The following is a 25,408-nucleotide window of genomic DNA, read 5'->3' on the forward strand; positions in this document are numbered from 1 at the left end:
CAGGGGCATAGAATCATCCTACAAAGGCCAGCCACTTGGTTGTAATTTGCATAAAAGTCCACCAACAGAGATCTGCCTTATTTAAACAGTCTTCAGTCTTAAATTCTAGAAGAAGCCTGCCCTCTTTTTCCACAGCAGGTTTTCTCCTGCCCCTTCCCAGTCACGACTGTCTGTTTATATCAGAAGTGGCAGGATAAGGACCAGAAGGGTCGTTGCGCTGGAGGTGGCAGTAAGCCCATCAGTACTTTTGTTGGCTGATTTGGCACAAAATTTTCCTGTTATATGAATAATGACTCAAGCACTATGCCAAGAACTTTGAAACATGATCTCATTTCATCTTAAAATGAATCCATTAGGTAAAAGTGTGTTACTTTCCCCATTTTGTAGGTGAGAAAATTGAGGCTCAAGGAAGTTCATTAACTTGCCTAAAAATATACATTAGCAGGGAGAGATGAGAGCCACACCCAGAACTGTCTCATTTTAGAATACTTTGTACTTTGAGCTGCTTCACAGTGTAGACCAGTGATTCTCAAACTCCAGGTGCAGGTTGGAGGCGATATTTATATTTTGGCCTCGTCTATACTTCCGCAAAGAAAATGTTACCAACAAGCATGGACAGTGAAAAGCCTGGAAGGGAGGGCCTTTCTCCCAGTTGATTCTGGGATGAGTCTATTCTGCAGTTAGCAATTCAGCCACATGGGGGGTCAGCCTTGATTCTATGAAGGCTCCATGCTAGTACTATGGGATATAAAAGTCCGCAGGCACAAAAACTCAGTTTCTTGAACCAGGGGTTGCCCAATAAAATACAAATACCCAGTTAAATCTGTATTTTGGATGAATGGTGAATATAATTGTAAGATGAATATACCACATGATCTATTTGGGATATGCTTACCCTTCGGACATTATCCACTGTTTATCTGAAATGTGAATTTAATTAGGCAACCTGTATTTTTGTTTGCTAAATCTGACAACCCTTCTGGAACTCAAAACAAATATATCTGAACAAACCAAAAAAAAAAAAAAAAAAAAAGGGTGATGTGATTCTGGTGTCCAAGTGCCTCTCAGAAACATAGTTAATATGGTAATAAAAATAATATTAGTTAAACACTGGAACACTAGTATTTCTGGGAAGCTTGAATGGTTTATGTAGGATCAACTTGATGGATACTTGAAGTAGAATTGGCCACATGGTTGCTGTATATATAGGAGGGGACTTTCGACTTCTGATCCGTGATTTCCAGTCCTGGCTATACATAGGAATCATTCCGTGACCTTTATTTTTTATTTTTTATTTTTTAAGATTTTTTAAAATTTATTTGACAGAGAGAGACACAGCGAAAGAGGGAACACAAGCAGGGGGAGTGGGAGAGGGAGAAGCAGGCTTCCCGTCGAGCAGGGAGCCCGACATGGGGCTCGATCCCAGGACCCCGGGATCATGACCTGAGCCAAAGGCAGACGCTTAACTGACTGAGCCACCCAGGTGCCCCATCATCTCGTGACCTTTAAAAAATGTCAGTGCCTGGGCTCTATCCCAGAGATTCTGAGGTAATTATTCTGGGGTGTAGTTGAGGCATGAAGATGACATGTTGACAATAAAGATCCCTCACATTCCAAAGCCTCACAACTGGTGTGTATGAAGTGGTGGGACAGGTGTTCAGGAGAGGGGATGCTCTATGACTGGAATGGTCCCAGTCACTTCCCTGGAAGAACTGGGAAGCCAACAGGGTGAAGGGTGGGGAAGGTTTGGATAAAGAGACGGGAGCAGGCAGTGTATGCCAGGGAGAAAGAATGACTTGGAGCCAAAGAGTAGAAAAAAATGTGCGAGCCAGCTACAGAAAACAGAGTCGTTGGATTAAAGCAGCATGTCTGGGTAAAAGCAAACTTTTTTTATTGAATTGTTTTTATTTCTGTGTATAAAAATAATATATAAAGTTGGGGGAATTTTAGAAAATACAGTAAAACAAGATAAAGAAAAAGCACTGCCTATCAATCTGTCATTAAACGGAAATCACTTTTAAATTTTGACTACTTTTCATGCCTTTTGGACATTGTTGAGAACATATCGACATTCCATCACAAGCGTTTCACCACGCCATTAGAAATTCTTCATGAACATTTGTACCAGCTGCAATTGTTGCCACGATATTGATGTAGTGTGTCTCAACCTTCTTCCTAAATTTGGACGTTCAGGTTCTGCCCAATTTTTCACATGTTTGGGGTGTTGCTTTTAGATTTTTAAGGAGTGGGAGAGTCCAAATACAGGGCTTTTCCTAGTAGTCCATGGACTGAAAGCATTTGCAGACCCCACAATCAAACTGTGCTCCTTCAAGCCCTAGAGAAGAGCATCAACACTCAAACCAATCGTCAAGTTTATCCCCAAAGTCAAAATGGCGCTCACCTTGGGGCACTCTAAGCAGTGCGTTGGGCTTTCTCTCCTCAGCCCCAAATCACAAGTCCTAACAGAGGTGCCACCTCTCTTCATTACAGACTGCTGTCTGGCCAGAGAACTACTGTTGGGACCTAAGATTTTTTTAACACCCAATTAAATTGGTGTAATTGGTTGGAATTGCAACTTCTTTGCCTCCAGCTGTGAGCCATAATCTGTTTCACACCTGAGTGTTGTTTTACTTGATTTTTAAGACTTTTCCCAGAGTTGTGGAGATGGAGTAGAAGGAGAGAACCTGTTCCCACTTTTCAGTGTGTAGATGATTTTTCCTTCATCTGAAGGAGTCACTGGCAGTCGGACTATCGTTGTTAACCTTCCTTGGGCTAAGATTCTACCTTGACCTCGAAGTTTCAGCATCTAACTCTTTCTGGGGCCTGCTGTTTAAAATGCCTAAGCAATACAGAAAAAGTCTGATCAGGAAAAAACAATTGGTCAAGCTTGAGACTCAGCTCATGGGCTAGCTGTGAACAAAATGGAATCTCTTTCAGGGCTCCTCTGGCCCAATTCCCAAGGCTGTGGGAATGATGAGTAGATTGTGCCATTGTGTTACATCCTGACCAGTTTTAAAGACATGAACCAGAGGTACATTTTGTGGGTTGGAAGATAAATTTAATTGGAGGAGACCAAAACAGTGTAAAGGACACTCGATATGATGATGTTTCATCAGATTCTGCAGTGAAAAAAGAAAGTATATCAGGAGGGGTGTTATTTGGATCTATTATCTGTACTCATTTCCTCCCTTGGATCACCCTGCCTCTCAGACTGCACCTGTGCTCATTCCTGACCTCGGTGGATAGTCATTGATTCTGTAGAAGACTTGTATGTTGGATCAGTGGTTCTCACATTTGAGTGTGCACCAGAATCACCTGGAGGGTGTGCCAAACTGAGCCCACTTCTGATTCAGTAGCTAGGGGTGGGGTCCAAGAATCCGGCCCTCTAACAAGTTCCTAGGTGATGCTCTTGCATTGGTCAAGAGATCAACTTTGAGAATGACCGTGCTACATGTTGAAGTTCCCTTAAGAAACATCTAGTCATATTGCAATTCCACCTCCATTTTCCATCTCTTTCATTTCCTGGGCAGCCATCAGTCATCAGTCCTGCTCCTCTTTCCTCATGGGTTCTGACTAACCTCAAAATCCTCCCAATAGGGCAGTTTAGAACCTTGCTCCCCAAATTGCTCCAGGGACCAGGAGCATTGACATCACCTGGGAGAAATTTGGAACTTTAAGCCCCACCCAACAATCTGCATTTAACAAGATCCCTGGATGATCCATATACAGAATAAAGTTTCAGAAGCATGGGTCTAGGCAACCAGAATCACACTGGAATTGAAGCCTGTTTGTTTGATATAAACCAACCATTTTATTTTGAAAATGAGAAAAGCCCACAGAAGTCAAACGACTACCCTCCTAGAAGTAGCAGATTTTTCTGGGCTTGCAGAAGTGACAACTTACTTAAAGTGTCAGCTAATAACCTTCAAAATGCATCACTGATCCCAAACCCCACCATCTCTAGTGTTATCATGGCATTTTTAAATGGGTCTCAGAAATGGAGACATCTGGACTTCAGGGGAAGATGGGCTAATGACCGAATATTAGTGGGGCTAACTAGGTCCTCCCGACCCCCCACCCCAAACACCTATTCCTGGCTGGAATTCTGGGCTGAAAGGATCCAAGGCTTCCTTCCACTCACTGCTGCTCTCACAGAATGAGGTAGTAGACCCTGTACTCACTAGTCTCATAATCCTAGAGAGACATCTGTGTTTCTTTTCTCAAAAATATCCCACAACATTATAGGCAGGTCCAGAGAGAAGAGACTATTGCTTTGGTATATCACAGACAAGGTTTATATGATGTTGTATACTCTATTTAAGATGAAAAGGGAAAGGCCCGGCCCTGGCTTGAACATAGAGTGGGATGGGCCCGTGTGCTGAGCCAATTGTCAGGTCCTCAGTCCTGGCCAAAGGAGCCACTGAAGGGGGTGTCCAGGGCTAGGAGTGGGGTGTGTGGTGCAGGTAACCCCAAATTACCCATCAGGTGGGCGTGATTTGATCTGTGCCACCACCATCCTCAATTATTAAAGAAACATAGAGAGTGGTTCTTAACTTTAATTATGGAGTCCTTAGAGAATCTAGTGGAAACTATGGACCCTCTCTCATCAAACAGAAGTGCACTTTTGGGTCATGCACATTTGTGAATACAATTTCAGAGGTTTTAGAGCCCCTGAGGTCCAGTCATGGATCTCTAGGGGATTCAAAGACCTCAGGCAAAGAACTCTTGATCAATGCTCTAAGTAAGTGCTTGTTCAAAGCACACAGCTGGTTAGTTGCAGAAAGGGCACCAGGTCTCCTAACTCTTTGCTCAGGGCTCATTAGAAGACCCCAAAGTCTACCATTCAGAGAAACTTAAGGAAATAGCTCAAATTTAGGAGCTTAACCTAATTGAGCTCAAACCTCAAAATACTGTCTTGCCTGTACATCTCTGAAGTCAAATGAAAAGCAAAGGTCTAAGTGGATGTGTTCAGTCTATAAATATGTATTAAGCACCTACTATGGAAGAGACTGTTGGAAGCACAGGACAAAGCAGCAAACCAGTCAGATACTGGCTCTGCCCTTGGGACGTCTATGGTCCAGCCAGGAAGACAGAAAAGGAACAAGTACTAATTATTACAGGTTGCTGCTTAATGAGCATTAGAAAGGTTATCTTGAACTCTTTGGGAGAAATCGTGCTAAATAAATGATTAACTTTAATACTATAAATAGCGTTAAACCATCATGTTTATGAATAATTAAAGGTGCTTCCATTATGGAAACACAAAGCTCAGGGCCCCTCTGTTTTGCTGTGCCTTCTGTGAGTGGCTGTCCCAGCCTGGAGCTGTAGCTCTAGCACATTCCTGTGGGTTTTTCACTTGGCGTATGTGCACTGGGGCCTCCTGCCCGTGGGAGATGGATGGGGTGAGCCATTTGGAGCTACAGCTAGACTCACTGATCAGAGTAGTCTGTAAATATTTACGGTATCTGCAGCACTCCTTCTCACATCAAATGCCAGGGATAATCAGAAAAACTAATGAACTCAAGCCGACCCCATGTTACGCTATGATAAATATTTAGACGGTGCATTTTGGGACGATGGCTATGGAGCTGTGGGGAAGTGGTTACGGCCACCTTGTTCTAAAGAAGAAAAAAACCATCATCACTCTATCTCCAAATGTCTAGAATGAAGTTGGGGAGGAATGAAACATCCCATTTGGGGAACCACTGGTGCTCGGGCCCTTTCTTATCTTGGTGTTGGGAAGCTCACCCTCTTTATATGTGGGTAGTGGATTCATGGGGATGGATGCTTCTCAACACAGCTGTTGAGTCCATCAGAGATGGGAGATTTGGTGTATGGGGCTATGCCTTTTAGCCCTCTTAAAGTTTGTTATACATGCTGTTGGCTTTTTTTTTTTTTTTTTTTAAGTTCCAAGTATATGAGAAGGCTGTTAGGGGAACCCACTCCTTGACTCAGACAAGTGATAATCTGGTGGGCCAATGATAACTGATTTAGTCCATTTGAACAGCTATAACAAAATATCACAGACTGGGTGGCTTATAAACAACAAAAATTTATTTCTCAGAGTTCTAAAGGCTGGAAGTCAGATAAGGGCACCAGGATGGTTGAAAGAGGGCTCTTTCCCAGATTGCAGACTTCTCACCATGTCCACACATGAGGGAAGGGGCTGAGGGAACTCTCTAGAGCCTCTTTTATAAGGGCACTAATCCCATTCACGAGGCTCCACCCTCATGATTTGAACTCCTCCTAGAGGTCCCACCTCCTAATACCATCACCTTTGGGGATTAGGATTTCAACATATGAATCTTAGGGACACAAAAATGTTCAGACTCTAGCTGTAAAGAAAGACCCACAACCTGAAAGGGGTCCAAAGTGTCCAGAGAATTTCTTTGTTTTTAAAGCATCCAGGTGAGAGAGTATGGCTTGGCTCCTCTCTGCCAAGCTGAGCCTCAGAGCACTTTGGCAATCACAACTCAGAGGTGTTGGAGTCTGGCATGCCTTGCTTTGCTCTTCACTCACCACTTGGCCTGTGTTGAGCTTGGCTGCCCTGGGATGCTGAGCTGTGTGGGGAAGCTAACTGAGCTCTCTGTGACCCTCTTCCTACCACCACCGAGGAGATCACTGATGTCAGTGAGCTCTCCGGATGGGGACCAGGTCTCCGCTCACATCTGGTGTCTTATCACACATCCAGGAAGGAAGTGCTGAACGAACTCAGGAAAGATACATCGGGGATGGAGCAGAAATGTCTCCTGAAACAGTTCTTCTCAAGATATTTTTTCTCTAGAAAAGGTGCCCCCAAACTATCTGAATCCAAACCCTAGGCTGGTCAAGCCCGGGCCCATATCAACATAGGCGGGGCAAGTCCAGGGACAAGGAGAGGTACCCATGTCGTGACCTCAACCCAGCTAGAAATCCAGTTTGGATGATTCGTATTTAAATTCATTCTTCCATCCCAAGAAAAAGACAGTACTTCCTGCCAGTTAAAAAAAAAAAATTCCGTCATGTCTCCATTGTGATCTGCTCTGACAGACACATGAGGACGCTGGTATGGGTCTATCCCACAGCTTTGGCCATTTCCTCGCTTAGACAATTAAGATGTTAGAGAGAAAAGTTGTTGTGATTGTTTTTAATGAGAAGTTGAACATAAGTTTTGACTTTTGGAGAACCAAACCAACTCACGACCAAATGAACCCATGAGATCAGTTAAAAGGGTTGAATCAATTTAGAGGAAGAATCAAGGATTCTGGCCAAGCTCCAAGCATACCAGGCGGCAATATTAACACACACCTATCTCTGGTGTGGGGGTGCAGGAAGCATCACTTGGCCAGATGCCTTCTTTCATACCATGCTTCCTGTGCTCTGTCTGCCTCTTCCAGGTATGGCTCTGCCATCCAGGAAAACCCAATTTCCCAATCTCTTGGAGACTTTCAGCAAATGATCTGTCTCACTGTAACTCTGTGCATTTAGGTTTGCTCTCTGTGGGTCCCAAGACGGCTCTAGGAAGTTCAGGCCTGAAAGCACTGTACTCAGCCAAATAAAAGGAAGCCATGGAAGTGGGAAAAAGAGTCATTGCTTTGAGGAACATGGCTGAGTAGATTTTCAGACTTGAGCAATGACCTGGGCTGGATATTTTTAGCAGCAGAAGCCAAAAAGGAAATGCCTGGGCGACATGGTGTCTGCCTTCTCATAGCATGGAACCTACCCATTCATTAGCATCATCTGCCGAGTGGCTGCAGACGGAAATGGAGAAGTTCGCAGGCACAGCAAAATTAGTAGGAACGGTCTGTAACTTGGTGGACTGTGACATAATTTTCCATGATCACGTGAAAAGCCAGGGGCTAATTCCATTCTATCTCCTAAACCTTTTTGACTCTCTACTGGACACCAAGTTAGTACCTCTTTATGGCCAAGCTGTGACCTTTGCTGAGGACTTGTCCCCAAGATTTTGTGATTCTGAGATTCCCAACTCTGTCCACCCATTGGGTCAGATCAGCCAATGGTCGTGGTCTCCTGAGATGTGTACCTAGCTGGGCTGGTGATATATGACATCTCTAGCAGGAGGGAGCAAGAGTGAACAATTCTTTGGTTTCTTCATCTGTAAAATGGAGATGATTTTTCTTGCCTCTTGGAGTGGCTATCAGCACACCATGACACAATTTGTGTGACTCATGAGGAGCAGTGTTGCTCCAGGAAAAAGAGGGCACAGAGGGGACATACAGGGATCTCAGCATCTTTCCTCTGTGGCAGGGTAAGGCAGAGATGCTGGAGGAACATGGAGGGGCCTCATGCTCTGCTGCAGTCACCCATAGATGGAGAGACCTAGGGCAGTGCTTCTTTTCTCTCTCTCTCTTTTTGAAGATTTATTTATTTGAGAGAGAGAGATAGGATGCTTGCCAGTCAGGGGAGGGGACTCTTCAAGCAGACTCCCTGCTGAGCATGGAGCTCGACGCAAGGTTCGATCCCACGACCCATAAGATCATAACCCGAGCTGCAACCAAGAGTTGGATGCTCAACTCACTGAGCCACCCAGGTGCCCCAGACATAGGGCAGTGCTTCTTAACTCTTTCTTTGTGACATAACCTATTTGAGAATCAAATGAAGGCCATGGCTTCTCTCCATATTTAAAAAATAAAAATAAAAACAAGTGAGAATGATGGTAAGCTTTCCTGAGCACTTACCACGTGCCAAGAGTTATGCTGAGTGTGTCCATGGACTATCTAATCTCTGAACAGTCCTAGAAGGCACTTGCTACTTAATATTGGGGCACAGGAAGTTCAATTGACTTGGCCACAGCCATACATAGGGTATTAATTTCCTGGGGCTGCCATACAAAACATAACTGAGTGACTAAAACAACAGAAATTGATTCTCTCACAGCTCTGGGGGCTGGAAGTCTGAGATCAAAGTGTCCATGGTAGGGCCATGCTTTCTCTAAGGCTCTTAGGGAGAATCTGTTCTAGGTCTTGCTCTGAGCTTCTGGTGTTGCTGGTGATTCTTGGCTTTTCTTGGTTTGCCGCTGAATCACTTCAGCTTCTGCCCCTGTTGTCACAGGGTGTTCTTCATGTGTGCCTCTCTCTCTGTCTCCTTCCCCTCTTCTTACAAAATTGCCAGTTGTACTGGGCTAGGACCCACTCTAATGACATTATCTTAACTAGGACAACTGCAAGGGCTCTCTTTCCAAAGAAGGTCACATTTCGAAGTACTAGAGGTTAGGACTTCAACATATATATGTATGTTTAAACTCAATCAACCCATCACATTCAGTGAGAAGTAAAGCCAGGGTTTAGACCCAGGTAATCTAGCTCCAGAGCCTGGCTCCTCAACCACCATACTGAACTACTTCCATAAAAACACACTTAGGCGCGTGTACCAACAAATTGTATGCAATGCCAAGAGTTTCTGGACTCCTCGAAGCCACCATGAACCTTTAAGTGGTTAAAACGGCCTTCTCTTCCCATCAAGGGGGCTCCCCCCAAAGTCAGGGCTGAGGAGACAGTGAACCTAGAAGGCTGTGAGCAGGAGGCAAAGGAAGAACTTTGGCAGAAGCAGACTCTAGAGGCAGAGCTCTAGAGCCCTTAGCCTGGGGAGCAGTCCTGAGTGTGCTCAGGACACATGGGCACTGTCCTCAGAGGACCCAGTAGAAACCAGGCAAGATAGGACTTCTTTATTGTCATTATTTTTAAGCACCTATTACATGTCCAGCATGGTGCTGGGGAGCAGGGATCCTAAGGTAGATTTACAAGCCATCTCGAAATTTGGAACCTGGTAGTATAAAAGTCAAGAGATGCCATGACTCAGAATCTCAGTGCATGGGCAACAGTGAAGCAGACAAACAGACTCAAACCTCCGGAAAAGTCAGCTACCTGTCAGAAATCAAGATCGCAGCCAGGGGATGGGACAACCATGGAGTGGTGAGCTCTGAACGCACCAAGGTCGGGGGATGCCTGAAATCCAGGCTGCTCTTCTCACGGTTTTCAGGTCTGCCTGGTCTTTTTGTGCCTCTGTGCTTGTGTACGTGCTGTGACTTCAGCAGGAAACGCTCTTCCCTGTGTGTCTGGTAAACTCCTCTTCATCCTCCACATTTCCTAGAGATCGAGCCTCAATGCTACATTCGTGGTGGGCTGCTCCCCACTTGCCCCCCATCATCCTTTGTTCTGCTATCATTCGGGACCATCACTTCCCTGTTTCTGACCTGTCTCACCCAGCAGACAATGGGACCCTTGGAGGTAGAACATCACCTTCTTCATCCTTGGGTCCCTTGAGCACAGGACAGTATCTGTCTCCTCATGAGATAGTGTGTGGGGATGTCCGTTGACTGAATACAGCTAAGAGCAGAGAACTGGCCCCATCTGGTTGAAAGGAGTGGCTGGTGATGCAACAGATATGTCCCCCTCTGATGCTTCTGTGGAACTATGGGACCTTCTAATCAAGGCCTCTATGGGTAAGGATACAGCTCGAAGGCACGTGCCCCAGGTTCAAAACCTAGCTCCTAAACTTCTGTGTCCTTGGGTGAATTACTTGACTTCCCTGATCCTCGATTTTCTCACTTGTAAGGTGGTGATGTGACCTACATTACCTGTTTGGCAGCAGGGAGTGTGTGAAGGATGCATGGGAGAGAGAGAGAGAAAATCGTGTAACATACTTCATACAGTTCCTGACATGTAAACAAGCACTCAATAAGTAGTTATTATTGTGAAGAACATCATTGTCACTATGATCATAATGACTCACGTTGAAGGCACCTACACAGACCAGGGCTGGGGTCCTAGGTTAGCTTAATAAGGAGCATTTAACCCAACCCCTTCCGCCGGCCTCAACAACTACCAAAATCCTTTCAAGATGGCAAGAATGTTCTTTCAAATGATGTGGTCTCTTGACACAAAGTAGATTTTCAAGACACAAATGTTTCTTTAAAAAATTACATTTCCAGGGGCACCTGGGTGACTCAGTTGGTTGAGCATCTGCCCTCAGCTTAGGTTGTGATGTTGGGGTCCTGGGATCGAGCCCCGCATGGGGACTCCTTGCTCTGCAGGGAGTCTCCTTCTCCCTCTCCCTCTGTGCTCTCTCCATCTCTCTCAAGTAAATAAATCTTTAAAAAATAAACTAAAAAAATTAAAAAGTAAAATTACATTTTCAGGGGTCTATTACCCTTTGAACAATAGTCCACACATCCTGAATGTGAGGTGTTTGATCTTTTCTCCCCAGAAGGATTGAGATGAGGAAATAAAATTCATTGTCTGAGTGGGCTGTGAGATCCCTGGAGAACAGAGGAAGGCAGGCACTCTGGGGGAGGGCGTGCTCCCTGACGTGGGATGAAAAAGGAGCGTGGAAAGGACCGCTTGCCCAAACTTCTCACCAAGAGACCCTTGGAACTTTCTTCCTGCGCATTTTAAAGATCTCTTTTCCTTCCAAATTCAGGTCCATATTTCTGAGCAAGAGTTCAGAGGCTGTTCTGAAGTGACTCAGCATGACGTTGTAGATTTGAGCTCTGGTTCTCATCCTGTGACCAGCTCTCTGTGTGTCTTTGGGCAGGTTACTTAACCTCTCTGAGCTTGGTTTCCTCATCTACAAAAGGAGCACCAGACCAAGTGATAAAGGTGCTTTCCAGTTCTCGCCTTTGTTGAGGTTTATGTCAGGGAGGTAGCTTTTCTCCCAACCAGCTTTGTGTCCACCTTATGGTGTAGAAACCCCCATTCGTGTTGAGAAGGTCAGCCAGAGCTGCATTTAAATCTCAACGCAACCACCTAGCAGGTGAGGGGCTTGGGGCATGTCTCTCGCTATCCCCAAACCTCAGCTTTCTCTTCTGCAAAACAAGAGAGCCCTTACACGCTTTTCCGGGCTGCGGTAGGCGCCTAAATGAAGTAGCATCTTCAGTTTCGAGCTCAGCACTAACCAGGCCTTGGGGAAGATCAGTTTCTCTTTCTAATGCTCATCATCGCCAACTTCCTTTCCCAGTCCAGATGCTCTGCTCTTCCCTTCCCATTCTGCAAAGCCCAGACCAGGAAGGTGAGAGTCATGGGGGAAAAAAGCCTTCCCCCATGAGCCCTTGGGCCAGCCCTGTTTTCCATCCCTCTTCCCAAAATTGCAGCTAAGTGCCCTTTCCAAATTCATGAGCATTCCCCTTCCAATGATGAGGATGCAAACAGCATCCATTGCACATGGCAGGCTCTGTACTGAGTGCTTTAGTGGTGTTCTTCGAATCCTTTTGCTTTCCACACAGTGAGGATGGTATGATACTCATTTAATAGATGAAGAAACTGACACTTGGGGAAGACTTGATAACTTGCCCCATCAGGAGGAAGACAGTCACTATGCTGGGCAGAAGCCCGACTATCTTGATGGACCAGGCGCTCCCCGCTACTGCCCTGGTAACAGACTTTCTGCCTTGGGTCACCTTGAGCATTTGGTGCAGTTAAGTCGAAGGCTTCAGCCAGGCAGGAAGGAAAAGGATGTGTGAGGACGGTGGGGCTGGGGTGGGTGGGCAGCCAGGAGGGGAGATATCCCTGGGCTGGGGGTGAGGCTGCAGTCTGGTGACCCCCTTCCACCAGCATCCCTCCTGACCCCGCCTGGGCTCTGGGGCTGCCCCATGGAGAAGGGGGGCCACCCAGGGGGCACTGACTGTACAGTCCCGAGGTGGCTGCTGGACTCTAAGTGATGCTCAGGCCCTTAGCCCGAGTGGTGCCAAAGGTTGTGCAGGGAGCAGGGAGTAGGGAGGCATGAGGCCCTCATGTTACCCAATGGCCAACTGTGACCCCACACGGCTGGGCTTACACCCCTGTGTGCTTCTGCCTGGGAATGGGGCGAACTCTGCCCTCCAGCCCGGGAGGAGTCCCTCTCGCGTGTGCATGTGGGTTTCGGTTGGCGGCCGGTGTTCCCACGCCTGCACCATGAGGAGGGGCTGACAGTGATCGTGGCTCCTCCCTGGCAGAGGAGAGAGAGAAAGAGGGGACTGGGAGTGCGGCCCATGGACCCAGAGGCTGGAGAGCAAGCCGCCAGCTAGGAATGAGCAGAGCTCACCAGGCCCTGGGCGAGGGTTTTTCTCCTTCCGGTATGTATCTTGCGCTGGGTCCTGGCGGGGATTCCGTGCTCGAGGCATGGTCAGCTTGTGTCCTGAAGCCTAAGGCAGGACTGCTCCCTTCCAGACCCAGTTCTTCTCTAGGACACAGCCCTGGGGTGGAGCAGGTCAAAGCAGCAGAACTTAGGGGTTAAGATTTCGTTTTGTCTGGGTTTGAAGTACAGTGATGCTGGGTGGGCTAACTTGAGCAAATTGCCCAAATGCTTGGGCCTCAGTTTTCTCATCTGTAGAATGGGGATAAAAACAGGCCCTACCTTTTAGGTTCATTCTAGGTGCACAAAGATAGGGAACGTAAAGCACTTAGCACCAGCCGCGACGCATGGCAGGGGCTCATTAAAGGTCATTAAGCATTCAGAATTCTTCGTGGTAGCACAGCCTGCCCAGATGGGTCTTTGGGTCATAATATTAATCCAACTTGGCAACTTTGCAGAAATCTACTGACCCGCACTTCCAGATCCAACAGTGTGCCCTCCCAGATGAGCAACACCTGCCAATGACAACCACTAAACGTGATCCAACCCTTACTGACTTCTAGGAACATGACAACAGCATTTATTATTTATGACTTTATCTGGTCTTCACTCTAACCCTGTAAGTCAAGTACTATTTGATCTTCGTCATCCCTAGCGTAGGGGATGATGTCATGTGCTCAAGGTTACATAGCCAGAATGAGGCAAAGCCAGGGCTGCAAAGCAGAGTGCCCTGAGCCAGGAGGTGATGCTGCCTCTTCAGTTGTAGCTACACAAACTCAGGTCACTTCTCATCTTGTAAAGTAGAGGGCTGAAGAAGATTCCAGAAAGGTGGCAAGGGGGCCTTTTGTCTCAAGTTACCCTCTGATTTTGATAGAAGTCCTGAATCTCTGCAGAGGTGGCTTAACTTTTCCCTTGACCTAAAAGACAAAATGCATGAGCTTAACGTTGCTTGTGGTCACCTGGAAGCCAACAGAAATGCCAAATTCTGCTTCAAAATCCACAGTTCAATATAGTGGAAGGAAAATGTATAGTCTCTGTACTGGATTGGGTATCCCCCAAAGAGATCCAACTCTGAAGGTCACCTTATTTGGAGATAGGGTCTTTCCAGATTTCATCAAGATAAGAGGAGGTCATACTGGATTAGGGTGATCCTAATCCAATGACTGGTATCCTTTTAAGAAGAGGAAAACCTGGACAGACACTGACAGACAAAGGAGAGAGAACATGTGAGGACAGAGGCAGAGGCTGAAGGGAAGAAGCTAGAAGACAAGGAAAGCCAAGGATTCTCACAATCACCAGAAGCTAGGAAGTGGCAAGGAAAGATTCTCCTCTAAAGCCTTCGGAGAGAGCATGGCCTTGCCAACACCTTAATTTTGGATTCTTGGTCTCCACTATTGTGAGCAAATACATTTCTCTTGTTGGAAGCTGCCCAATTTGTGCTAATTTGTTAGAGTAGCCCTATGAAACACATACAGTCTGCTAGAAAGGAAACTCTGGGGTCATCGTGGAAACTATTTCATCTAAATGTACCTGACAGATGGGGAAACTGAGGCCCAGAGCGGTATGCAGGTCAGTGAGCTTAGGGCAAATCAGCAATCACACCATGGAGGGCCACTGGAGCGTCAGGAGAGGTGACAGCTAGGTGTTTTCAAGTTCTCAGTGAACCGAGACAGTGCCCAATGTCACCAAACAGAGTGAACCTTCTGCCCAGTGTGAGGGTTTCGCAACAACACACATCTGACAAGAGTGCTTCCTCCCTCTGGGAGTGGGTCCCCTTCTTGGGAAGACATCACTGGACCTTAAGGAAGGCTGTATCCTGCCCCCTGCTCAACACAGCACACCCTCTCCAGGCAGGCTGAGGCCTGGGCAGAGCAAGATTTGACCATCAAGCAGGCTTATGGGCTCCATTCTTCATGCAGGGGGAAGACCCTGGCTGGGGTTGGATAGTTTCCAACATGGTTAGTATTTGAAAATTTTCCATATGAACAGATGTGCGCACGATGGCATTGACTTGGCTCCTCTCTCTCCTAGTTTGAAAATACTGAACATACCTGAAGACTCAGCTAATGATCTTCGGGAAACAAACATTAGAAATCTTGAAGTGATCTTCCATTGCATGGAAGACAGATGCCAATAACCCTCTGAGGCCACCTGTCTCCACCCACCCTGCTAGGGGAGCACTCCTGGTCGATTGTTCTGCCGAGTGATGCTAACTGGGAATCATGTACCTGCTGGAGGGGAATGGGATCACACAGATAGTTGTCTCATTTGTTTTACTTTTTAGGGGTAGGTACAACCCCACCCCCATGCCCACATCAAGTCCGCCATCTTTGGGAAATGGATGATTTCATCTACTTCCTGTCTTATTTATTTATTTACTTATAATTATTCACCTGCGTGTTATTAATTTTTGCTTTTTATACAAGTGCATGAGCCACCCATTTGAAAAATTCACAAGTAGTTGAATCTTTGCCTTTTTTTAGATTTTACCATCTTTTCAAACTATTATGAATCCTATTTTCATCTTCAAAAACTCTATTGAAATGTGAAATCACCACTATTTTCTTCTTGATAAAGATGACAGTCAATTCAGTGGTGGACTTTAAGATCAGCAACTGTTATTTTAGGTTCAGATCACTGTGTGAGACTTGTAATAAGGAAATTAACTCCTCTGAGCATGCAGAGGATGGGGGTGGTTCCAGAGGCTTATTTCCTGCCTAGAAAGAGTTTGAAGAGCAGAGGAGGGCAGTGGCGCTGTGATGGGCTTTGCCCTTGTCTTTTCTAAGTTTTACCCTTAAAAAAAAAAAAAAAAAAGGCAAGTTGCCATTGCTTTCAATATGGGGGAAATGCTGTGCTTTTCCTGCAGACAGTGGCTGCCGGGGGTGGGGGGCGGTGGTCCAGAAACACAGATATCACATAGGATGCTGCTTTCCATTGCCCTTTAGGGACAAAGAATCAATCTCCTTGATTGAATTGATTAGATTCTCCAGGAAAACAAGTATTTTGACTCCATCTGGGCTTCTCCCAGACATTGACCAGCTATGTGCCTGAATTGGCTATTCTAGCTATGCACAGGTAGGTTAGTGTCTGAGCTCCCTGGACGATTTAACATCAAGAAGTTTCCCATAAATGCCATGGATTTCTCCAGATCCTTCTCCCTCTCCCTCCCCCTCCCTGCTGCCCTCACCAAGAGACAACAGCTTTACAGGAATAGCCATGTTGGCCCCTTCCCATCAAGGGCCATGACAATGCTTCAGGGCAGAAGGACCCTTTGTGGCCCTGGTGAAGCCAAGACCAAATCCAGCCTGTCTCCCGTGACCCCCAGCATATGGGCTAGATAAAAACAATGGAGCCCTCCATCTCCTGCAATCATATCCAACTACCTCTAGGCCCCACTGGGTAGAAATTCTGGTGTTGCCTTGGAGTTCACACCATGTTCTTGGGTTAGAACCTGCAAAGTCATTTTCTAAGGCCGGTAGGAAGCCCTGAGGGTGCTTAGGTGCTAGAGTGGAGGAGCAGCAGTACCATTCTGCTCCCAGCACCCACTAAGTGGACCCCAGAAGCCCTCTGGACAGTCGACCACACAGCCCTCACTAGCTTGGCTTCCTATTGCCTGGGGACCCCAGAACTCCCCTTGGACGGCCCTGGGCTCTGCCCTCCGCCTGCTGTTTCTGAACCTCAGGCCTCCCTCCCCCACCGGGGACATCACTCCCCACCCCGGAGTTGCCTCTCCTCCACCAAGAGCCTGAAACCTGACCTTCCTCTTCCCTAGGATGCCTCCAAATCCCCTCAGAGGCATCTCTTTCAGGGGCTCCTGAGGCCAGTGTCATCTCTCAATGGCTGGAGAATGTATTTTAAAATTCTTGATAGCGATGCTTTACTCTTAAATACAAAACCAGCCCTTTTCAAAGGCCCCCTGAAGGGCCAAGAATATTCCCTGACTATAGAGAAGGAAACATTTTATCCCAGTGATTTTTAAGCAGAGAAACACCCAATTGATTGGGCCGCCAAAGTGTGAAATCATTCACACTGCGAGTCGGCAGGGGCAGCCCCGGGGCTCCCTAGGCCAAGCCCAGGTGCGGCTCTTCCTAATCATTGCCTCCCCTCTCAGACTCCCTTCGTTAGTGCACGCGGCACGGGTGGGAGGGGCACCGAGCTGCCTCATGCTTGCAAATTAATTGTATGCCCACAGCTTTGCAGAAACATCCACTTTGGCTCTGGAATCTTCCTTCTGACATGCATCGAGAGCCAGGCCTGGCTTCCAAGGTCTTCCGAGGTCTTTGCTCCACTAAAAATGGAGCAAAATGGGGATGGTGGATTGGGAAGTTGAGGCAGAACTGGGCTTGGACTCCTCCTGAGCTAGCTGTGTGACTCGGGGCAAGTTACCTCACCTCTCTGTGCGTCATTTCCCGGCCTATAAAATGGGACTAACTAATCCTAGCACCAGCCTCCTAGAGTGGTCGTGAGGATTACGCGATGTAAATGTTTGCAGCGCTTAGCACGGTGCGTGGCTCATGCTAGGTGCTCAATACGTGCTAGACAGCATCACCAGCATCCCGTGCTTCTTTATGATTCCAGAAGTGGCCTCTAGGCTGTTGGCATGGGAGGAGCCCAGAACCACGGTGATGAGCCCTCCAGTGTCCTGCTCACTGCGGGGAAGGTTAGTGTCGCCAAGTTATCGCTGTGGGAGTGCTTTGGAGTAGTGTCTATCCTAGAGGTTTTTATTTTTTATTTTTATTTTTATTTTTTTAAGATTTTATTTATTTATTCATGAGAGACAGAGAGAGAGAGAGGCAGAGGGAGAAGCAGGCTCCCAAGGAGCAGGGAGCCCGATGCGGGACTCGATCCCGGGACCCTGGGATCATGACCTGAGCCGAAGGCAGACGCTTAACCATCTGAGCCACCCAGGCGCCCTATCCTAGAGGTTTTTTATGGAGATCAGAACAGCTTTGTGGAAAATGGGCTCCCCTGGCCCACGATGACAGTCTGTCACCAGAAGTGTCCTAGCAGAGGCCGGGGACACTCACTTATGACCTTGGAGAGGGAGTTTTTACATGACAAGGGGCATCCCTCCCCCCCCCTTTAGACCCCATGATCTGTGCGGCTATGGAAACAGTAGCTTTGCCTTATGGCTCAGTCCATTAACAAGGGGCCACCGGTCTTTTGTCAATTTTTTCACTTCATAATTTTTTTTTCATTGTCTACTGGTGCTGTACTAGGGTCCGAGGAGATTCCCATGGAACTTGATTCAGAGAGAGGAACAATCAGAAGGTGAAGGAAAAGATGCCTGAAGGAATGGAACAAGAAGACTCGGAGAAGGGGATATGGTTACTATAAATAGAGTGGTCAGGGAAGATCTCTCCCAGGAGGTGGAATTGGGTCTGAGACAATGAGAAGGAGCCAGTTCTGCCAAGAGCAGAGAGAGCGGGATTCCAGGCAGAAAGAAGAGCAAATTCGAATACTGTGGGGCGGGAAGAGTTCCATGGGGTCAGGGAAGAGAAATAAGGCCCATGGGAGGAATCCTGCACCAAGCGGAGGGGGCAATAAGATAAAGCTGGACCTGCAGCTAGGGCCCAGTCCCTGCAGGGCCTTGGGGACCTTGGCAAGCATATGGGATTTTATTCTAAAGCAATGGGAAGCCACTGGAGGGTTTTAAGTAAGGGTGACATCCTTGGATTGACCCAGAGTAAACACATTTGAACACAGGACCACCTTTTGTCATTGTCTCTTTCAGATAGTAAGAAAGTGTTTTGCAGGTGTAGACCAAAGTAAGAAGGGAAAAACTCTGCGAAGGAGTACACGGGGCGACTGTGGAGGCCATCCGGATTTACATTGAAATGTGCTTTGAAAGGCTAGGAACACATTCCCGACCAATACCTGAGTCTTTGTCACCGCTTTCAGCTCACTTGAGCTGTAATGAAGGTGGCCCTTATCAGTCTGAGCTTGAGCTGCCTTAATTAGACCCAGATTCTCTATCTTTAAATTGGTCTTACATCAAAGCTAGAGTTATAATTGCAGGTGATGCATTTGCGAGCTGCATTGTTATGTAGCACGCGGCTGCCAGCAGGTTGTGTTGGGATTACTGAAAAGCAATTTGCAGGGGAGGTCTATGGGGGAAAGGTAGTTCACCTCACTAAGCCTAAAAAAAAGCAATAGACAGCTCGAGGTCTTGGAGAAAACATGTTTAACAAGAGGTATTAAGAAAAAAAAAACACAACACAACCCCTCAGCATTTTACCAGCTCTATTTTGCATGCACATCTGGCTTAAGCCACTCCTGGCTCTGAGACACATAGCTGTGAAAAGTCCACGGCGTTAGAGGTCATTGCTGGTTTGCGGTCGATATGGTCGCAGGACTGTTTTGTGGGTCAGAACGGGTTATCGGGGAAGCTCAGGCAGCTTGCAGCAACTCTGTGACCACTCACCAATTCCCCGCTCTGAGTTTGGGAACTGGGAGATTTCAGGCTTACAAGGTGCTCATAGAAGACGCTTGACTTGATTCTTTGTTCTGGAGGGAGGTTGTTTTTCTGTGTGGCTGGCTGTACTCACTGGAGAACCTTTTCTTGTCAGTGAAGGAAGATTGCCACTCAAGCCCTAAGGACTATATGGATGTGTTCCTGGGTTTAGAGGGAGGGAGCGGGGGAGGCTTGGGGATTGGAGACTAGCTGAGAGCATGATGTCTTAGAACTTAGAAGAGGCCACTTAAGTTAAAGGGGTCACTCAACTTCCAAAACTTCTGGGTGGCAACGCCATTAAGGGAGAGCTGTGTTCATTCATTAACCACTGAAACATATTTCTTTACCTCTTAGCTTCAGATGTCCAAAAAGAGTGTAGGATCTGGATTCCTGGGAGTTCGCCTAACTCCTTGATAAGTTAGGTGACACATAGCAAACTAATTGCTCCCTCCACCCCAACCTGACTTGATACAGTTCCTGCAGATTTAGGAATCACACGTCAGATCTCCCAGAAATCCCAGAAAATGTCAAAGAAACCTAACAAGGAAACTTTTACATAGTCTCTCCCTCTTGCCCTATATCATTTTTTCTGGAGCTGCTTTGTCAACATGAAATAGCTTTTCATAGCAAACTCAGATCCTCGGGGTCATTGATGAAGTTGTGTTATTTACAGTTTTGGTCACTTCTGTGGGCATGAGGGTGAGGGGAGCGGGGAGGAGACAGCCATCTGTCAAAGGTTCAGAAACACGCCATGATATGGCTGAGTTTTTCACTTTTCAACTGTCTGTTCTGGTGGTGAACAGTCTTGACCTCTGGGGAGATAGGTGACCTCTTGCTTCTTAAGTTGGGATAATGTCCCTGAGCAAGAAAGCAGCTTTATCTCTAAAGAACTGATGCTTAGGGAAGGGGAGGTCACATTAGTCACCAAGGACAGGGAATCCAGGCCTTTGTTCCAAACCACATTCGCTTTTCTAATCAAACTCGCTCATATGATTCCAATTATTTTTCCATCCTCTCCAAGGGCAGCGGGCCATGGGGTAGGCTGATGACCTGTGAAATTTCAATTTTAAAGAATGAAACTGGTTTTGATTTACTAAAAAGTCAGCCCATTCCTCTGGTTCTGTGTAGATGTAGAGAAGGCAAGAAGAGCTGCCAAAAGGCTGGGTCACATTTGATGACTCCCGTCCCCCAGGCTTGGCAGCCCCTCAGGCCAAGTTGCTATGCCCAGAACACATGGAAAACTCTCCTAAGACTCGATAGAGAAATGGTCTGGAGGTGCAGAGCCATACATACATTCCTGACATGGTTGGCAGTGCAACCTGGGTGGGGTTGTGTGAGGTTGGGCACCACAGACGCCCTAGAAGATGCGGGTTTGTCAGAGTGGAAGTGACTGGGTCAGTGTCCACTGTGCTTGACTTCCACCCCTTCCTTTTTTCCTTCTCCCATGTCTGGTTGACATGGTTGAGTGTGGCATCTGTGGGAGTCCATTCTGGACTTCTAGGTCAGTGTGTAGGCTGGAGAGAGAGCCCAGAGTTGCTTCACTTAGTAGAACTTTCTCCTTTGTTCTCTTGGACTCCGGTGCTGACTTGTTGACACAACCTACATGCCCTTTGTCTTATTTGCCTTCATCCTTCCCTTGGAAAACTACCCAGTTGTTAGAATGAATGGACTTAGTGTATGTATGCACCCATTGACATGTATGGAGCTTAAAAACACAATCTTGAGTTAAAAAAAAAAAAGAAAAGAAATAGGATGAGGTAGATTAGACACTGTGATTTACATAAATTAAAGTGGATGCACATAAAGCAGCAGTACATGTAGAACAGAAAGATCCCACTAAACACATTAGAAGAGCTACCTGTGGGAGGAGAGGGATGGAAATGGAATATAGGGATCAAGAGGAAGAAGTAAAACAAATGAATGAATCAACCAATCAGTGATGATGATGGGCCATGAGCTTGAGTATGATTCACTCAACACCCCATCCTTAGGGTAAAGAAAATAATGAAAAGCAATGTAATTTTGATAATCTTCTAATGTTAGACCAGGGACCGAGGGCCCACGTGTCGTTATGATGCCAACATGAATGGCTCAGCCAAATCCTTCCATGCTCATGGGCTTCGTATCCAGACACAAAGGACACTGGCAGAAGACAGGAGACATGCTGCCAGGGCAAGCACCTTCCAGAGGAGGATGTCTGCATCAGAGGGGGCTGCTTTTTCCTTCCCTGACCAGTGCCACTTCTTCACCTTGTGATGTGAGTTATGATGGGGCCAAGAGCAGGCTGGCCTTCAGTTTCACCATCTTTAAAATAGGCAATGCCACCACCTCCCTCATAGGCTGTTGGGAGGAATGAACGTCTACCTGTCTGCTCTGCTCTCAGCAAGGTGTGTGGCTCACGGGAAGTGCTTGCCATTAGGACCGTAACCACGATAATACTGGCTAAGAATAGCAGTAAGAGCCACAATAATAAGCCTTGTCAGAGGAAGCATTTTTCTCCTTCTTACGTAAGCCTTGCTCCAAAGGTCCATTTTGGGAGTTATTCTCAAGACCCTGGTGTCCAGCCAGACATGAAGTCAATGATGTCAGTGAGGTCTTCTGAGATTTTGGAAGAATGTTCTTTGTCATCTCTTAAGTCTCCTGAGGACCCTCATAGGCTGGGACCACAGCAAAGAAAGTCCTAGCAGCAATATCAGATGCTTCAGTGTGGGTGAGCAGAGCCAAGAGTCCCAGCAAGAGGGAAGAGTTGCCAGACAGTCAAGTCCTGGGTGCTGCTTGGGATGAATAAAGACCAACTGGTGACCCAAACTGCCTGCGGTGGCTGCCTGTTCGTTCCTAACTCTCTTAGAGTTTCTCATTGTTCAAACTACCTTAATACTTCTGACTTCATTTGAGCCCTGGGACAATCTCCCGAGGAGGTATGGGACCCCCATTTTCCAAATGGAAAAATGGGTCCAGAATATTCCAAGCCCAGGATGTATGTGAGTTGTCGATTGGGGCCTAGAACTCAGACATACTAACTCCCAGTCCAGGGAGTATATAGTAATAATCATGGCAATGATCATGACAATTACTACTTACTACTTGCAAGTGTCTGTGTGAGGGGTTTTATATTTCATTTCTGGAGCTGTGAGGCCTCCATATACCCCTACACTTCTCAAACCTGCTACCATAGTTCCCCTTAACCCCTACTGCTTGGGCTGAGTTCTACGCTTAGATTTACCAACTTTGGGAACATCTCTGCTCTGAAAAATGCAGTAGGACCTCACCCCTTGACATGTTTTGAAATTACCATACAAGTCAATGGTTTTAAAACACTCTGAGGCATGAATCTGTTTAGAAATGTGCTGGGAGCTATGAATTCTATTCCTGTGTGGTGGGGCTCCTAGATTCATAATTTTCATATAATATTAAGGGATTTTCTCAACTTTTTGAGACCCATCTATGGAATACCTGCATGTACACACACTGGCTTGTTGGTTCCTCTCGTGGGTCATCATCATTTTCCTTTGTGCTGGTTCCACTTGGATGCTTAAATGTATGGCCCTATTAGTCCACTCATAAAACTTGCTCTATGGCCTTTTTGTGACCTCTTTGCCTGGGGAGTTATCTAAACTGGCCAGCAGGAAGCCATTTCCCAGGATAGTACTGGGAAGAAGCATGGGAGACCTCTGAACTTGTTTTTAATTTAACATCTTTACCTTTCTTTGGAAACAGAGAGCAGACAGATGGCACAGTCCATTCAAGAGACTTCTGCACTTCTCCCAACTTCTACAATTGGAGAGGACAGAAGATAAGTGGAGGAGAAACTTTAACGTGGAGCCTGCACTGGAGACACCAGGAGGACACATTTTCCCGAGAGGCTTTTCTTCAAGCTCACTTTGAGGATAGAGCCAGGTAGCATGTTTTTTCTAAATATATTGTTTCTCAGAGAGCAGGGACAGGCCTGGTGGCCACCATCTCTCTGTCTTCCACCCACACTTCCCCATTGTTTGGGAGCCTGACTATTTTATCACCCCTTCACTTTCAACCTTCTTCTTGCAGTATTTTATTTTAAGTACTGCTCCTAAATATTAGAAAGCCAGTTTGGGGTATTTTTATTATCCAACCTGGAAGTCTTCATTCTTAACTACGATGGCTTTGATCCATTCACATTTATTGTGATCACTCAGCAGCTTGAATTTATTCAAACCATTTTCTTTTGTGTTTTTTCACTTATCAAGTCTTCCTGTTTCCCTACTTGCTTTGCATTGAACATAGTGATGAGAGAAAACATTCTGTTTCCTTTTTATCTCAAACAAAGACTACATATGGGTGATTCTCTGACCTCTTTAGGAAATTTTAACCTTTGTGCCCCTAGTCTCCCCGACTCCTTATTTCCCTGAGACCTAGAGATCTAGTATAGGAAGGAAAAAATCGGGTGCAGAGCCAAGAGGAATGGGGTGTTGCTCCCTTCCTTGGTCTTCCTGCCCACATAACAATAGGGGAAAAAGACAAAGAATGAGATCAGAGAGAGCAACAAGCAGAGAAGGTGACAGCTAGTGGCTTGGAGAACCACCAGACAGATATAGGGAAAGCTTCAGAATCTCAGTGGTAGAACTTAATTCACAACTTGTGGATCCTGCTTTGGTGGCAGAGAGATTTCAACCTTCTGAGTCCTTAGGACTAGTAGGAAGCAAGTAGGCTTTCTCTCTGTTCTTGCCCCCACTATCAGCTGTTCACTCCCATGACTGTGACTAATTAGCCAGCACTTAGAACCCAATCCCACGGCATCCAGATGTCAGCAATTGCTTTTGGCTTCCAGAAGACTCAGCCAGCCTGCAGCTCTGCCAACACCTCCAATGGAGATGTAGACCAGTGGCTGCACACTTGCCCTAAATTTGGCCGGGCTCTAGGAACAAGTGGTCAGGGCTGTGTTGAGCAGACAATGTGTGTATGTGTGGCCCAGCCGAAAGCTCTTAAAGCATGCCCTAGAAGACATGACCCATAACAAGCATTTGTAAATTGTTCCTTCTTATGTCTCCAGGTGGAGGTCAAGAGTTTTGGTCTTCTTTGAATGGAGGAGGAAGAGTCCAGTGCCTGGGTGCTCTCCATTAGCCTGGGTGCTGCTCCCTAGCCTGGACGAGCTATGCACACATAGACAAATACTTTAATGGACAGTATGAGGCAGAAAGGTTTATAGCAAGGCCAGGAGGCCAGGGTCCTTGAGCTTGCTATACTGAAGATAATTAGGCCAAGCCAGTCAGCCTGGAACTACATGGTTGACTTCATGCTTTATTCAGAGGAACACTGAGTTTTGCTCTAGAGTGAGTTCCTGAGGCAGTGGCCTGCTGTAAGCTGGCTTGACCAAGACATAGAACACACACAGGCTAGGCCAGGGGGAGCCTCAGCAGTCTCTACCTATAAACTGCAGTTGGGCCATCCTGAGGTCAATGTACTGGAAGCAATTCAATTCAAATGACCTCTATCTCTCCTAGGGTGAGTTTTGGGGGCCCAGCAGAATAAAACACAGCCCTTTGGACTTCAGAGCATAGCATGGTATGGGGAAAGTGGGACTTACACATGGACATTGGAAAGCAGCAGGAGAGCACAGCCAAGAGACCAGCACTGGAAGGGTGTCCCCTGGGCTGCAGAAGTCTGGGAAGACATACACAAAGTGCTTAGGATGCCAGGCTCTGGTGTCCCTCTGGGCTCGAATCCCTATTCTGTTTCTGTTTATAGATTATGTGGCCTTTGGTAAGACATTTTCTTCACCTATAAACCTACCTTATTGGATTTTGTGAACATGAAATGAGGTAACAGGCATGAAGTTCTTAGAACAGGGCAGGGCGTACAGTAAGTGCTCAATAACAAATGAAAGCTATTGTTATTTTTAGAGGAAGTGGTCATTTCAAGGTCACTGAGGCC

Source organism: Mirounga angustirostris, unplaced genomic scaffold (genome assembly GCF_029215605.1).
Source record: "Mirounga angustirostris isolate CCGP_5_RB_7025 unplaced genomic scaffold, mMirAng1.0.hap1 SCAF_6, whole genome shotgun sequence".
Taxonomy (NCBI): Eukaryota; Metazoa; Chordata; class Mammalia; order Carnivora; family Phocidae; genus Mirounga; species Mirounga angustirostris.